General features: G+C 47.2%; 1 long non-coding RNA gene across 1 annotated transcript in view; it reads right to left on the minus strand.

Moving 5' to 3' along the window:
* Positions 1–16,279, minus strand: part of LOC141084364 (uncharacterized) — a 74,921-nt gene extending 58,642 nt beyond the window's left edge. The window contains exon 1 of the long non-coding RNA XR_012230984.1: positions 16,113–16,279. This is a non-coding gene — a long non-coding RNA (uncharacterized lncRNA). The remainder of the gene's footprint in view (positions 1–16,112) is intronic.
* Between the last annotated feature and the right edge of the window lie 1,574 nt (positions 16,280–17,853).

Consider the following 17,853-nt stretch of genomic DNA (forward strand, 5'->3'; position numbering starts at 1 on the left):
GATAGCGTACACATTCAAAATATATGTCTCAGGAGGCAGGCTCAGACGGTGTTAGGCCCAGTATGGATTGCACGTGATTGCACAAAGGTTAGAAAGGGTACCGTATCCCCGGATAACATGTATAGGTAGCGTACACATTCAAAATATATGTCTCAGGAGGCAGGCTCAGACGGTGTTAGGCCCAGTATGGATTGCACGTGATTGCACAAAGGTTAGAAAGGGTACCGTATCCCCGGATAACATGTATGGATAGCGTACACATTCAAAATATATGTCTCAGGAGGCAGGATCAGACGGTGTTAGGCCCAGTATGGATTGCACGTGATTGCACAAAGGTTAGAAAGGGTACCGTATCCCCGGATAACATGTATGGATAGCGTACACATTCAAAATATATGTCTCAGGAGGCAGGCTCAGACGGAGTTAGGCCCAGTATGGATTGCACGTGATTGCACAAAGGTTAGAAAGGGTACCGTATCCCTGGATAACATGTATGGATAGCGTACACATTCAAAATATATGTCTCAGGAGGCAGGCTCAGACGGTGTCAGGCCCAGTATGGATTGCACGTGATTGCACAATGGTTAGAAAGGGTACCGTATCCCTGGATAACATGTATGGATAGCGTACACATTCAAAATATATGTCTCAGGAGGCAGGCTCAGACGGTGTCAGGCACAGTATGGATTGCACGTGATTGCACAAAGGTTAGAAAGGGTACCGTATCCCCAGATAACATGTATGGAGAGCGTACACATTCAAAATATATGTCTCAGGAGGCAGGCTCAGACGGTGTTAGGCCCAGTATGGATTGCACGTGATTGCACAAAGGTTAGAAAGGGTACCGTATCCCCGGATAACATGTATAGGTAGCGTACACATTCAAAATATATGTCTCAGGAGGCAGGCTCAGACGGTGTTAGGCCCAGTATGGATTGCACGTGATTGCACAAAGGTTAGAAAGGGTACCGTATCCCTGGATAACATGTATGGATAGCGTACACATTCAAAATATATGTCTCAGGAGGCAGGCTCAGACGGTGTCAGGCACAGTATGGATTGCACGTGATTGCACAAAGGTTAGAAAGGGTACCGTATCCCCGGATAACATGTATGGATAGCGTACACATTCAAAATATATGTCTCAGGAGGCAGGCTCAGACGGTGTTAGGCCCAGTATGGATTGCACGTGATTGCACAAAGGTTAAAAAGGGTACCGTATCCCCGGATAACATGTATGGATAGCGTACACATTCAAAATATATGTCTCAGGAGGCAGGATCAGACGGTGTTAGGCCCAGTATGGATTGCACGTGATTGCACAAAGGTTAGAAAGGGTACCGTATCCCCGGATAACATGTATAGGTAGCGTACACATTCAAAATATATGTCTCAGGAGGCAGGCTCAGACGGTGTTAGGCCCAGTATGGATTGCACGTGATTGCACAAAGGTTAGAAAGGGTACCGTATCCCTGGATAACATGTATGGATAGCGTACACATTCAAAATATATGTCTCAGGAGGCAGGCTCAGACGGTGTCAGGCACAGTATGGATTGCACGTGATTGCACAAAGGTTAGAAAGGGTACCGTATTCCCGGATAACATGTATGGATAGCGTACACATTCAAAATATATGCCTCAGGAGTCAGGCTCAGACGGTGTTAGGCCCAGTATGGATTGCACGTGATTGCACAAAGGTTAAAAAGGGTACCGTATCCCCGGATAACATGTATGGATAGCGTACACATTCAAAATATATGTCTCAGGAGGCAGGATCAGACGGTGTTAGGCCCAGTATGGATTGCACGTGATTGCACAAAGGTTAGAAAGGGTACCGTATCCCTGGATAACATGTATGGTTAGCGTACACATTCAAAATATATGTCTCAGGAGGCAGGCTCAGACGGTGTCAGGCCCAGTATGGATTGCACGTGATTGCACAAAGGTTAGAAAGGGTACCGTATCCCTGGATAACATGTATGGATAGCGTACACATTCAAAATATATGTCTCAGGAGGCAGGCTCAGACGGTGTCAGGCACAGTATGGATTGCACGTGATTGCACAAAGGTTAGAAAGGGTACCGTATCCCCGGATAACATGTATGGATAGCGTACACATTCAAAATATATGTCTCAGGAGGCAGGCTCAGACGGTGTTAGGCCCAGTATGGATTGCACGTGATTGCACAAAGGTTAGAAAGGGTACCGTATCCCCGGATAACATGTATGGATAGCGTACACATTCAAAATATATGTCTCAGGAGGCAGGCTCAGACGGTGTTAGGCCCAGTATGGATTGCACGTGATTGCACAAAGGTTAGAAAGGGTACCGTATCCCCGGATAACATGTATGGATAGCGTACACATTCAAAATATATGTCTCAGGAGGCAGGCTCAGACGGTGTCAGGCCCAGTATGGATTGCACGTGATTGCACAATGGTTAGAAAGGGTACCGTATCCCTGAATAACATGTATGGATAGCGTACACATTCAAAATATATGTCTCAGGAGGCAGGCTCAGACGGTGTCAGGCACAGTATGGATTGCACGTGATTGCACAAAGGTTAGAAAGGGTACCGTATCCCCGGATAACATGTATGGATAGCGTACACATTCAAAATATATGTCTCAGGAGGCAGGCTCAGACGGTGTTAGGCCCAGTATGGATTGCACGTGATTGCACAAAGGTTAGAAAGGGTACCGTATCCCCGGATAACATGTATGGATAGCGTACACATTCAAAATATATGTCTCAGGAGGCAGGCTCAGACGGTGTTAGGCCCAGTATGGATTGCACGTGATTGCACAAAGGTTAGAAAGGGTACCGTATCCCTGGATAACATGTATGGATAGCGTACACATTCAAAATATATGTCTCAGGAGGCAGGCTCAGACGGTGTCAGGCCCAGTATGGATTGCACGTGATTGCACAAAGGTTAGAAAGGGTACCGTATCCCTGGATAACATGTATGGATAGCGTACACATTCAAAATATATGTCTCAGGAGGCAGGCTCAGACGGTGTCAGGCACAGTATGGATTGCACGTGATTGCACAAAGGTTAGAAAGGGTACCGTATCCCCGGATAACATGTATGGATAGCGTACACATTCAAAATATATGTCTCAGGAGGCAGGCTCAGACGGTGTTAGGCCCAGTATGGATTGCACGTGATTGCACAAAGGTTAGAAAGGGTACCGTATCCCCGGATAACATGTATGGATAGCGTACACATTCAAAATATATGTCTCAGGAGGCAGGCTCAGACGGTGTTAGGCCCAGTATGGATTGCACGTGATTGCACAAAGGTTAGAAAGGGTACCGTATCCCCGGATAACATGTATGGATAGCGTACACATTCAAAATATATGTCTCAGGAGGCAGGCTCAGACGGTGTCAGGCACAGTATGGATTTGACGGCCCAGATTACACAGCGGAGGAGCAGGGAGAGGTAAAGATTGCAAATGCTGGGGCTCTGCCCAAGCAAGGGGGGCCCACTCGTGGGCGTCGGTACTGGCACTGGGCCCCTCATAGTACAGCGGTGTGTCTGACGGCGGGTGTGCACCACCGCCGTCAGAGACACTTGATTGCACTATGAGGGACCCTGTGCCAGTGCCCGCGCCCAAGATTCGGCCTACCCACCTGTCCAGGGCAACGGCACTCGCACGGTGTCGTGCGGTAGGTGGTGACCCCGGCCATGGGGGGGGAGGCAGCACAGTTAGGGAGTTTTAGAAAGTGGCATATGTTGATGTTGGACATTCAGCTGATGCAAAAGGCGAAATAGGTGAAGTACCAGGAAGAGGTGGACCAAAGCAAGCCATTTTTCTGTCGCCCTATGTGTCATCAGTGGAAGGTGGGACAAAATCCTTGGAAACCCATGCGTGGTTCATTTTAATGAAGGTTAGATCATCCACATTTTGGGTTGACAGACGGGTCCTTTTTTCTGTCAGGATTGATCCAGCTGCACTGAAGACTCTTTCCGATAGCACACTTGCAGCTGGGCAAGCGAGCTCCTGTAAGGCATATTGGGCCAATTCAGGCCAGGTGTCCAGTTTAGCGGCCCGATAGTCAAAGGGGAATGACCTGTGTGGGAGAACATCGATATGGGAGGAAAAGTAGTTTGTAACCATAGTTGACAACTGCTGTCTCCTGTCACTTTCCATCGATGCAGTATTACCAGTTGTGTGAGCGGTATTTGAAAAATCAGTCCACAACATTGTCATGAAACCCCTGTCTCCAACGCCACTTCTGCTGTGTGCACCACGAACACCTCTGCCAAGCTGCCCCCGGCCCGTACGGCTCGTGTGAGAACCATCACCGCTGCTGTGTGCTGGGAATGCCTCAAGCAACCGATTTACCAGAGTTGCTTGTTTATTAGCCAATATTAGGTCAAGGTTCTCCTGTGGCATGATGTTTTGTAATTTGCCTTTATAGCATGGATCCAGGATGCTGGCCAACCAGTAGTCGTCATCGTTCATCATTTTGGCAATGCGGGGGTCCCTTTTTAGGATCCGCAAGGCATAATCTGACATGTGGGCCAATGTTCCCGGTGTCAATGATGCACTGCGAGTGCTGGGTGGAGGAGCACTTTCTGGCAAATCCACATCCCTCCAGTCACGCACAAACCCTGTACCAGACCTTGCCACGCCAACATTTTCACTTGCCCCACGAGATGCATCCTCCTCCCCTAAGTAATCATCCCCATCATCCTCCTCCTCCTCCTCTTCTTCCTCCACCTCGTCCAGGAGAGGTCCCTGAGCAGACAATGGCTGAATGTCATCAAGGATTCCCTCCTCCTCTTCCTCCTCATCAACATTGGCTGCAGACGCCTGCTCCTTAAGGTGCGTCAAAGTTTGCATGAGCAGACGCATAAGTGGGATGCTCATGCTTAGGATGGCGTCGTCTGCGCTTACCAGCCGTGTGCATTGCTCAAAACACTGAAGGACTTTACAAAGGTCTTTCAGCTTCGACCACTGCACGCCTGTCAACTCCATGTCTGCTCTCAAAGTGCCTGGCCGTGTATCCTCCCACAAATGCATTATGGCCTGCCTCTGCTCGCACAGCCGCTCCACCATGTGCAGGGTGGAGTTCCACCTTGTTGCAATGTCGATAATGAGGCGGTGGTTGGGAAGGTGGAGAAATTGCTGCAGCTTCTGCATACGAACGGAGTGTACAGGCGACCGGCGGATGTGCGCGCACAGTCTTCGCACCTTCTGGATCAGGGCTGTTAACTCCGGATAATTTTTGAGGAAGCACTGCACCACCAGGTTCAAGGTGTGAGCCAAGCAAGGTATGTGGCTGAGTTTTGAAAGGGCTATGGCTGCCACAAAATTACGGCCGTTATCACTAACTACCTTGCCTGCCTCAAGATGTACACTGCCCAGCCATGACTCAGTTTGTCGCTTCAAGTACTCGGCCAGCACCTTGGCGGTGTGTCTGTCGCCCAAACACATCATCTGCAACACAGCCTGCTGACGCTTTCCACTAGCTGCTCGATAGGGGGACACATCGTGTGCAACAGTGGCAGCTGCAGATGGAGTGCTCGTACGACTGCGCTCTGTGGACGAGCTTTCGCTTCTGGAGGAGGAGGAGGAGGAGGAGGAGGAGGGTCGAACGCCTACAGCCAACTGTTTCCTATACCGTGGGCTAGGCAGCACTGTCCCACCACCGCTGTCCCCTGTGGACCCTGCATCCACCACATTAACCCAGTGCGCAGTGATGGACACGTAACGGCCCTGGCCATGCCGACTGGACCATGCATCAGTTGTGAGGTGCACCTTTCCGCTCACTGACTGCTTGAGTGCATGGACAATGCGGTCTTTCACATGATGGTGGAGGGCTGGGATGGCTTTGCGAGAGAAGAAGTGGCGACTGGGTAGGTCATAGCATGCTACTGCATAGGCCATGAGTTCGCGGAAAGCTGTGCTTTCCACCAACCGAAAGGGCATCATCTCAAACGAGATTAGTTTGGCAATGTGGGCGTTCAAACCCAGTGTACGCGGATGAGAGACTGAGTACTTGACCTACTCATAGTGTCTGGGAGGGTGAGCTGGACTTGAGAGCTGCATATGGTGGAAGTAGCGGTGGACAGGGCGGACTGAGAGAGGGTTGATGATGGTGATGGAGTTGGTGTTCTTTCTGATGGCCTAGAATCAGTCTTTCGTTGATATAACAGTGGGATTCCCTGACTGCTGTGGTCTTGCAATGACACCTCAACATTTGCTGCTGTGCTAACTGGTGGGCTTACAGTGGGGGAAACAATGTAGCGTTGCTGACTACCTTCGTTGTGATCAGTTGCACATGTGGCACTTGAGGTTTGGTGTTGTGTCCACGCTTGCAAGTGCATGCTGGTTAAATGTCTAAGCATGCAACTGGTATTCAAATTGTTCAGATTTTTCCCTCGGCTAAAGGTCTTTGCGCACTTCTTACAGATAACCTTGGCCTGATCATGAGGATTTTGTTCAAAAAAGTGCCACACTGCACTCTTCCTACTTTGGCAGACATTTTGCGGCCTAGCACGCTGTGATCTTTTGACCCTCTGGACAAGCTGTCCAGCAACTCTTTTGATGTTTGGAACCTGTCTTTGGAGTGCTCCGGGCCTGCCAGATAACAGCTGTTGCGATGTCGATGTCTGCTGTGGATGCTCCTCATCTGAGCTATTGGAAGCAGCACCCTCTTCCCCCAATGGATGCCAATCTGGGTCAACAACTGGGTCATCCATCACCTCCTCTTCTATGTCATGTGCACCTTTCTCTGTGTCACCGTGTATGGTGGTATAGTGTGCGGGAAGGGGCACCTGAGTCTCATCAGGGTCAAAATCTGGCTCTGTACACTGCGAGGACAATGTAGTGCTCTGAGTGAATGTACCAGCAGAATCATCCATCAGCGGCTGTGCATCAGTGCACTCCATGTCAGATTCATCTTGGCCTGGGTAATTCACCATTTCACTTGATAATCCAGGCATGGTATGTGAAAACAGCTCCATGGATTAATCAGTAGTATGGCCTGCGTCATCCTTCAATCTTGGTTGGGGTGAAGGACACAAGGAAAGGTGTGGTTCATGAACATGAGCCTCCAATGACGACTCAGTGCTTTTACTTTTTACAACTGAAGAAGAGGAGGCGATAGAGCTGGAGGCTGAGTCAGCAATGTAAGACAAAACTTTTTCCTGATGCTCTGCCTTTAAAAGCGGTTTGCCAACTCCTAGAAAACTAAGCGTTCGAGGCCTTATGTAGCCAGACGATGACGCAGGGTCAGCACCTCCTGCATTCGGTCCTATTTTGCTCTTGCCACTACCATCAGATCCACCACCAACACCATCATTACCAGCTGCCAACCCCCGCCCAATTCCACGGCCTCTTCCACCAGCCTTCCTCATTTTTGGTAGAAATGTAGACAAAATCCAACAAACTATATAGTAATGTAAAACAAGGTACAAGGTGTCTATAGGACAGGGGAGATTTAGAATTTCTGCACACACTTGTGGACAGTGGACACTTTTGGATTGTGTGAGGCCCACTGATATCTGAGCGCTATGTGACAGGCTCGATGGCACAGCTGCCTGTGACCAAAGTGACGAGAGGATAATGGATATTTTGAATCTCTGCGCACACTTTTGGACACTGGACACTTGTGGATTGTTTTAGGCCCACTGATATCTGAGCGCTATGTGACAGGCTCGATGGCACAGCTGCCTGTGACCAAAGTGACGAGAGGATAATGGAGATTTTGAATCTCTGCGCACACTTTTGGACACTGGACACTTGTGGATTGTGTGAGGCCCACTGATATCTGAGCGCTATGTGACACGCTCGATGGCACAGCTGCCTGTGACCAAAGTGACGAGAGGATAATGGAGATTTTGAATCTCTGCGCACACTTTTGGACACTGGACACTTGTGGATTGTGTGAGGCCCACTGATATCTGAGCGCTATGTGACACGCTCGATGACACAGCTGCCTGTGACCAAAGTGACGAGAGGATAATGGAGATTTTGAATCTCTGCGCACACTTTTGGACACTGGACACTTGTGGATTGCGTGAGGCCCACTGATATCTGAGCGCTATGTGACAGGCTCGATGGCACAGCTGTGACCAAAGTGACGAGAGGATAATGGAGATTTTGAATCTCTGCGCACACTTTTGGACACTGGACACTTGTGGATTGCGTGAGGCCCACTGATATCTGAGCGCTATGTGACAGGCTCGATGGCACAGCTGTGACCAAAGTGACGAGAGGATAATGGAGATTTTGAATCTCTGCGCACACTTTTGGACACTGGACACTTGTGGATTGTGTGAGGCCCACTGATATCTGAGCGCTTTGTGACACGCTCGATGGCACAGCTGCCTGTGACCAAAGTGACAAGAGGATAATGGAGATTTTGAATCTCTGCGCACACTTTTGGACACTGGACACTTGTGGATTGTGTGAGGCCCACTGATATCTGAGCGCTATGTGACAGGCTCGATGGCACAGCTGCCTGTGACCAAAGTGACGAGAGGATAATGGAGATTTTGAATCTCTGCGCACACTTTTGGACAATGGACACTTGTGGATTGTGTGAGGCCCACTGATATCTGAGCGCTATGTGACACACTCGATGGCACAGCTGCCTGTGACCAAAGTGACGAGAGGATAATGGAGATTTTGAATCTCTGCGCACACTTTTGGACACTGGACACTTGTGGATTGTGTGAGGCCCACTGATATCTGAGCGCTATGTGACACGCTCGATGGCACAGCTGCCTGTGACCAAAGTGACGAGAGGATAATGGAGATTTTGAATCTCTGCGCACACTTTTGGACAATGGACACTTGTGGATTGTGTGAGGCCCACTGATATCTGAGCGCTATGTGACACGCTCGATGGCACAGCTGCCTGTGACCAAAGTGACGAGAGGATAATGGAGATTTTGAATCTCTGCGCACACTTTTGGACACTGGACACTTGTGGATTGTGTGAGGCCCACTGATATCTGTGCGCTATGTGATAGGCTCGATGGCACAGCTGTGACCAAAGTGACTAGAGGATAATGGAGATTTTGAATCTCTGCGCACACTTTTGGACACTGGACACTTGTGGATTGTGTGAGGCCCACTGATATCTGAGCGCTATGTGACAGGCTCGATGGCACAGCTGCCTGTGACAAAAGTGACGAGAGGATAATGGAGATTTTGAATCTCTGCGCACACTTTTGGACACTGGACACTTGTGGATTGTGTGAGGCCCACTGATATCTGAGCGCTATGTGACAGGCTCGATGGCACAGCTGTGACCAAAGTGACGAGAGGATAATGGAGATTTTGAATCTCTGCACACACTTTTGGACACTGGACACTTGTGGATTGTGTGATGCCCACTGATATCTGAGCGCTATGTGACACGCTCGATGGCACAGCTGCCTGTGACCAAAGTGACGAGAGGATAATGGAGATTTTGAATCTCTGCGCACACTTTTGGACACTGGACACTTGTGGATTGTGTGAGGCCCACTGATATCTGAGCGCTATGTGGCACGCTCGATGGCACAGCTGCCTGTGACCAAAGTGACGAGAGGATAATGGAGATTTTGAATCTCTGCGCGTACTTTTGGACACTGGACACTTGTGGATTGTGTGAGGCCCACTGATATCTGAGCGCTATGTGACAGGCTCGATGGCACAGCTGTGACAAAAGTGACTAGAGGATAAGGGAGATTGGATTGCTTTTAAAAAAGCAGTTTGCGGAGCAGTGGGTAAACAGCAATGCCAGCGTGTCAGGAAGCCTTAAAAGGCAGCCCAACAACCAACACCACTGATACACCACAATATAGCCTCCCCTTGCACTGCACACACAGTGACTTGTGTGTTGTGCAGGCCAAATCGCTAGCAGCAGAAGCAGTTTTTTTGTCTTCTTCCCTGCCTAACGCTCTCCCTACAGAATCAGCAGCAACCTCTCCCTATACTAAGATCGGCAGAAGTAAGATGGCGGTCGGCGTGCACGCCCTTTTATACCCCCTGTGACGCCCACCAAAACAATCCAATCACTTGCATGCCCTTCTGAAAGATGGTGGTGACCCGTGCCTAGGTCATCACGTTGCCTACAGTGTCCGTGGATCCTGATTGGCTGAAAAAGAGCGCAAAACAAACTTTTGAAACGCGACTTTGGCGCGTAAGTCGCCGACCTCGTGGCCGACCTCATCCTAGGGTCGGGTTTCGTTTCATGAAACCCGACTTTGCCAAAAGTCGGCGACTTTTGAATTTTTTCGACCCGTTTCGCTCAACTCTAGTTATTACCATTGAAAAGAATCCAGAAAAGGTACATTCTAAATTTTTAGTAAATCTACCAAAAAGTGTGAATAAACCACAAAAAAACCCATATTTTTTATTATTACAACAAGAATAAAAACTGTCCATGACAGACAGAATAAAAATGGGATTGTGTCCCCTCTATATCTTTTTTATTCTGTCTGTTACAGACAGTTTTTATTCTTGTTGCAATAATAAAAAATACATTTTTATTGAGAAATGTCTTCGTTTTTATTCACAGTTCTTGGTAGATTTACTTAAATTCTTGAACTGACTCGCCACCCACCCCACCAAACAAAAAATAATATTTCAGAGAAATGCAGAATGTGAAACCGCCCTGCAGACTGGTTCCCAAGTAGCGTAAATGCTGCATTTTATTGTGCACTTTTTCTACATTGTCTGCAACAAAATACACAACAACTTGCTTTTTTGTTACATTCTAATTGCGTTTTTTTACCCTTTTATCCTTTTATGTGTTTTTAGTGTGGATTTGCAGCAGATTTGTAATGATTCTTTTTTTTTCCAGAAACACCGTGATTCCACAAAAGAAACCATAAATCTTATTTTACATGTCCTCTTCAGACTCCCAACAGAAGTATTTAAAGAAGAAAGGGACCAAAAAACGCAGAGTTCTACAGTGTCTTTGAACACACAGTGTGCCTGAGTTTTCATGAAAACACATCTACTTTGCTTAGAGACAGTAGATTATAAAATAAAATAAAGCAGCAGAGAATATGCAACAATTACGCTATGTGGGAACATCGCAGAAAAAAAGAGCAGCCTTAGATATTAATACCAAATCACAATACCAATGCACTAGCAGGATACAGACAATGAAGACCTTTGATGTGGGTTGCGAGCCTGCATGTTTTGTCCAAATTTTCAAACAATCCTTCATTTGTATATCATTTTTTCACAGTGTTGGTTGGGTTAATAGGTGTTTCTGTGCTTGCGGGGTGCACTTATATAGTACTGGGCAGCTTGCCTGTTTTAAAATTATGGGCATCCCTAATAGGCTGTAACCCAGACAGGGTGCACCACATCTGTGTGACTGGTTCCCTAGACAAGCTTCATCTGTGTGCATGTATAATACTAGATGACCGCTCTTTCCATGATGGTGTGTGAGTACTTAATCAGTATTATGCACCTGTGCTGCCTCCTCCTTTATCATGGGGTCTGCTACATCCGACGACTGCATTGGTATTGTGATTTGGTATTGGTAAGTAAGGCTGCTTTTTGTATTTTATAATATTTTTGAATTTATGTCTTTTTGAGTTTTCAGACTCAATATAGTCTATAATTTATCTACATCAGAGTAAAATATCTTCTGTAGTGCAGCAAGGTTGATGCAGTGTGATAGACAGTCAGTGACCACAGTAAAGTTCCAAAGCAAAAGTCTCTCTAATGTTCGCCAAGAGAGTCCGTCAGATTGCAGCCAATACACGCACCAGTCTACCTCCAAGACCGGTTGCCGTGGGTAACTGCACCGCTGTGTACGCTGTGGGTGCCAAGTCTTTCAGCTACCTTGACTGTTTTGCTCCACTTACCTGTGTTGCCTCACACAGGTGGAGCTCTGCAAACTCTTCCACTCTGCACTCTTGCTAGACCAAACTGACACTGACCTTGACACCCCCAAACCCTTTACTGCAGGGCTTTTGACTAGAATCTGTGGCCTTCAGCCACATGAAAAACCTGGGCTAGGAATGAAACAGACTGCCCCACTATTATCCTGTAGTCTGTTTCAAAACACAAAAGCCCAGAGCAGGTTTTCCCTAAATCTGCCTTGGACAACCAGCATGTCCAAGACCTATACTCACTTTTATTCCGCATTGCAACTACAGCTACGCCTGTGACTGCAATGCACTCTCATGGCCTCAATACGCCTCCGTGCGCATCCTGGTGGGAACACAAAACGCCCCCTACATGTGACACCGGTCACTGCCTCACACTTCATAAATTCTGTATATATAATTTCTTATATAGCAGTTTGATTTTGCCATACACACAATCCATTGATTTAAAATATGATGCTAGAAAGAGCTGCAAAATAGAACATATACTGTACCGTGCAATGTAACGTCAGCTACTGCTTGGACCTTGGCCATAAAAAAGGACCTTTTCTAAAGGGTGGGTTTAAAATTTTTAACAGATTCCCTGTTTGTGTTGGGAAACCCCACCCTTTTTAAAGCCAAACCCCACTTGGATGTTGTGCCAATTTTGCTAGCCACACCCATTTTCACACACACTTTTCTCAACCACAAAATATAAGATATAAGATATGTAGATATATACGATATATAGAAATATAAGATATTAGAAAAAACTTTTTGACAGTTAGAGTAATCAATGAGTGGAACAGGCTGCCATGAGAAGTGGTGAGTTCTCCTTCAATGGAAGTCTTCAAACAGAGGCTGGACAGACATCTGTCTGGGATGATTTAGCGAATCCTGCTTTGAGGAGGGGGTTGGACCAGATGGCCCAGGAGGTCCCTTCCAACTCTACCATTCTATGATTCTATGATTCTAAGTAACAATAGCTAAAAGTAAAGGCAATTTCCCCTTTTTGCCCCACCTGTACCTTGACTGGTCTCATTGCCTCCTAACAATCACACATTCCAGTCACTTCTTACTATGATGTACAGTATTAAAGAGTTTTTCTACAAGTTTTGAAACTTAGTACTAAAGGAACCCTGCTCAAATTTTAAAGGATAAGCACCTGTCCATCTGTAACCTCAAGTGACTGCTGCACCTAATCTCTGGCTTCAGCAGTCATAGGCCAAATATTTGTAAGTAACCATTGAGGCCTTTGGCTGAATGAAACAGTCAGGATGTCATCACATACAGTTAAAAAAGTTGTCCACCCCTGGACATCCCCTTTAAGTGTCCCTATGTATCTAGTTAAAGAAAGTATGCTTACGTCCTGGACTGGCACTTCTCCATGCTCTGCAGCCAATCAGTGGATGTAGTGCCCACATAACATAATGTTACGTTAATGCAATGTACACGGCAGTCAGAGTGAAACCCTTAAAGATGTATGCTTTTTCCTATAGACACATTAGGAACATTGAAAGGGGTTAATGGACAGCCTTTTAATTTACATTTATAGCAGATAACCAGAACAATGCTGCTGGAAAGGCAAGGAGCATAATGTGTTATGATTGAGTCACCGTAGGAGGCAAAAACAGAAATGCTAGCTAAGTCCAGAAAACCAGAGAAGTTGGCAACTATCAGATTGCAGACCCCTGAACCTATCAACACAACTAGCAGTAGCCGTGGGGGGTTCCTACGATGACCTAGACCCCTCGATCACAGCCGGAGAGATACATAGGCCTAAAGAAGGAAAGGGGAAATCTAACTGCCCCAGAGCAGACCCCAAAGCAATAGGCAGCCCCCCACATATAATGACGGTGAAGCAAGATGAAAACACTTACACAGACAGAAAGACAGGCTGAGCAAAGACGGGGCCCAAAAACTACCTAGATAGGAACGGATAGGAAGGCTGCTGTCTGCAATCTGCCAAAACCCTATCAGAGACAAAAGCCAACAAGCTGATATAAAAATGGCCCTGAAGCAACTAAGCTTCAAAAACTAAATCAGCACTCAGGTACATTCAGAAGACAGAGCTAACGGAACACTGCACACTCCAGCAGGGAGTGGCAGAATCCAAAAAGCAAGAAAAACAAAAACAAATCTTAAATGCAAAAAGGCAAAACAGAAAACTTAGCTTTAGTAGAGCAGGAATCAGACTGGTGTCCAAGAGTCCACAGAGAAATCACCCGCAGGGCAGAAAGGGCGTAGGCTGCCTTAAATCCAGTCAGTGACTCCACTCAGCCAATCGTCTTCATTAGTCCCAGGTGCCTGATAATCAGGCTCACTACCTTCCTTCACTAGAATAGGGAGTTCACCAGGCCTCAGTGACGGAGGGGAAAATGAACTCACAACAATAATGGGTGATGCTCATTTCGCTATTATCGGAAAATCATTACCATTGGTGCAAATTTCCAAAGCTTTTTAAAATCTTCAAAAAAGGGTGTAGGCCAGACGATGAGTAATAGCTCTCTTAGAGAGACAACACTAGAACCAGAATGGCCTTAGTTGTGTGAGACAGTGCAACTAATGAGTCACCATGGAGGGTCAATGAGGTATTCAGTGTGATAGATAAGGAGGCACAAAAATGGATCAGTGAGACCTGGAATTGGTCAGCACCTAGATGATGGAAGGAACATATGATAGGGACTGCCTAATGATGGATGGAGAGGAAGCCACATTATGTGAGGAGTTAGTAGTTACAGTACTAGGGACAGCTATGTGAACAGAGACCTTAGTAATACACCCAATAATGGGAGGGCTTCTCTGGTGGTGCTCACCTTCTAAGGCAATGCACATAAGCCTGTAAATTGTTGGAAAGAACAATTCCTCCTTCCTACCCCTTTAACTGCTTAAGGACCAAACAGTTTTTGCACTTTCATTTTACTCTCCTCTTTTTCCAAGAACTGTAACTTTTCTTTCTTCTCACTGATAAAGCCATGTGGGACTTGCTTTTTGAGGGACTAGTTTTACTTTTGAATGACTCTATCCATTTTATCATACTGGAAAATAGAAGAACAATTCCAAGTAAAGTGATTTTTTTTAAAAACTTAAGTGGTGAAGTAAAATTCAAAAATTTGTTAAAACAAAAATTAGCTTGAGTCACCATTTTCCAAAACCTGTAATATTTCTATTTTTCTATCAATAAAACAGTGTGGGGGTTCATTTTTTGTGCAGCAACCTCATGCTTTTGTTAACACTATTTTGCTGTGTATATAATGATTTGATCACTTGTTAATGCATTAAACAAAAACCCTCAATTCTGGCATTTCGATTTTTTTTCTCTTTACAATATTTACACATCGGGTTAATTAATTTTATATTTTCATATATCTGACTTTTCTGAACACATTGACTCCAAATATGTATATTTGTTTAGTTTTCTACATATCTTTATTGTTAACTGTGGAAAAGGGGTTGATTCAAATTTTTATATTTTTTTTACTTCTTTCAAAAATGTTTTCTTTACTTTGTACTTTATTTGTTATTCCCCTTAGGGAACTTTAACCTACGATTGTCTGATCACTTGTACTATACACAGTAATACCACAGCTGTCTTCTATGATGCCCAGGCACAGGCTCGACATCACAGGAAAGATCACATAGCAGACACTTTCACGTTCAGCAGGCCCCCAGGTGTAACAGCAACCCATGGGATCCCTGTGATCATGTCATAGGAAAACCGATGACCTGTCTGAGCCGGATTGTGACTCTTAAATGCAGCTGTCAGCAATTGACAGCAGCATTTAAGATGTTAAAGGAGTTGCCCGATCTAGAATTATAAGTCTGCAGTCATACAGAGTGACTGCAGACTTGTGAATCCTCCTAGAGCATGCACTGTGCTCCACCGTAGCCAATACAGTATGCATACTTCCGGCCCGAACCTGACTAGTATGCATGCATATCGCACTTGATGGCTGTTCCCGGCCCAGACAAACTGTTCCTGGAGTCTTGACTTGTTTATATTTTTTATATCTGTTGCATCCTTTTCTGACAGCTTATAACATCATAGGCTGCAGCCCCTGTAGCCAATAGAAAAGGGCACAAAATTATATATATTCAGTTTATCATAAATTACAAGCAGTACTGGCATGCATTGTAAATATACTGCAGCCAGACAAGAGGGAGGAGGGTGTAGGAAAAAAAGGGGGCAAGGCAAGTAGATGGCAGTCAGTGTCTTATATACAGCACCTGTCTCTCTTGTGTTTCCTGCATCTCTCTTGTCTCATACCTTTACTTCTGGTGTCTCCTGCCTCTCTCTTTCGTATTGTATCTCTTTCTCTCGTCACTTCTTCCATATTTTCTCTCTTTTCTTTCTCTCCATCTGTTTACTTCCCCATGGTTGTCTGTGACACCACCCCCTTTATTTAGCGACACCTCTCCATGGCGCTCCTAAGTCTGAAAGCTGTGATGCTGATGGAGGGGAGGGATCAGCTGCTTAGCTCCTGGCTCAGCTGCGGACTGGGGTGAGTATTTCTACACTTTCTCAGTACTGCAGTGCTGACTGCTGTTGCTCAGGAGGTGGCACAGTGATCCTGCTGCAGGAGAATTGTGCCACCCACTGAGAGATACCTCAGAGTGGTGATGCCGGCTTCAGGGCCGCCATCAGGGCATTACTGCTCTTACTGCTGTAGGGGGCCCGGTGATTAGAGGAAAAAAGGGGGGCCCACCCGCCCGGTCCGCACTCGGGCAGCGGGCCCCCATCTCTTTGATTTTCCTCATCGGGCCCGGGCCCCTGTACATTTTTTTACAGTCTTCCTTCTGAACGCCGGATGCATTAAAACACTGGTGTTTTAAAGATACATCACATTGTTGTTAATGTATCCGGCGAAGATAAAAGGTCACTGTACCTTTAATTTGCGTCGGCCGGCCTGGGTTCATCAAGGGACTCCTGACGTCACACGCTGAAACTGCTCCACTTCCTGTTTCCGGTCTGGAGGAGCAGAGTAGTGTGCGTGCTACGTGGAAGCCCAGTGGATGGCAGCGGTTGGACAGCGGCGGCACCAGCACCGGACAGGCAGAGGCGGGCGAGCAGCAGGGTGAGTGAGTCAGAGCAGTCTCCGGCGGTGATGAGAAGAGGGCGGCTCACCATGACTGCTGCCTGGGCTGCATCTGGAATTACTGGAAGCCGCATAGCGCGCTGCTGCTGCGTGTGGCTCAGGCTGATGAGGGAAGGTGAGGCGAGTGGTGACTGCCTGGGGGCCGCATCGGTGCATTCAACAGGGCCCCCCGGCCCAGTCTGGGACCCCACTAGCCTTCCCCTGGGCCCTGTTAGATGAGGGCCCCCAGTCCCCACTAGCCTCCCCCTGGGCCCTATTGGATGAGGGCCCCCAGTCCCCACTAGCCTCCACCTGGGCCCTGACTGTTAAATGAGGGCCACCAGGCCCCAGTCCCCACTAGCCTCCCCCTGGACCCTGTTGGATGAGGGTACCCAGCTCCCACTAACCTTCCCCTGGACCCTGTTGAAAGCTGGCTCCAGTCCCAATTAGCCTCCACCTGGGCCCTGACTGTTAAATGAGGGCCGCCAGGCCCCAGTCCCCACTAGCCTCCCCCTGGACCCTGTTGGATGAGGGGACCCAGTCCCCACTAACCTCCCCCTGGACCCTGTTGGATGCTGACCCCCAGTCCCCACTAGCCTCCCCCTGGCCCTGGGCCCTGTTGGACAAGAGCCCACAGTCCCCACTAGCCTCCCCCTGGACCCTGTTGGATGCTGGACCCCAGTCCCCACTAGCCTCCCCCTGGCTCTGGGTCCTGTTGGACAAGGGCCCACAGTCCCCATTATCCTCCCCCTGGACCCTGTTGGACGCTGGCCCTCAGTCCCCACTAGCCTCCCCCTGGGCCCTGGTCCCCAATAGAAAACAGAATACAATAATCTGTAATCAGAAATACAGATAAAAAATGTATGTGACACATTCCCTTGAAGAATGATAATTAAAATATGCAAAAAAAAAAAGTTATCAAATGTTTAATAG

The sequence above is a fragment of the Dendrobates tinctorius genome, unplaced genomic scaffold, assembly GCF_039654945.1.
Source record: "Dendrobates tinctorius isolate UK_male_01 unplaced genomic scaffold, ASM3965494v1 ptg000022l, whole genome shotgun sequence".
NCBI classification, from domain to species: Eukaryota; Metazoa; Chordata; class Amphibia; order Anura; family Dendrobatidae; genus Dendrobates; species Dendrobates tinctorius.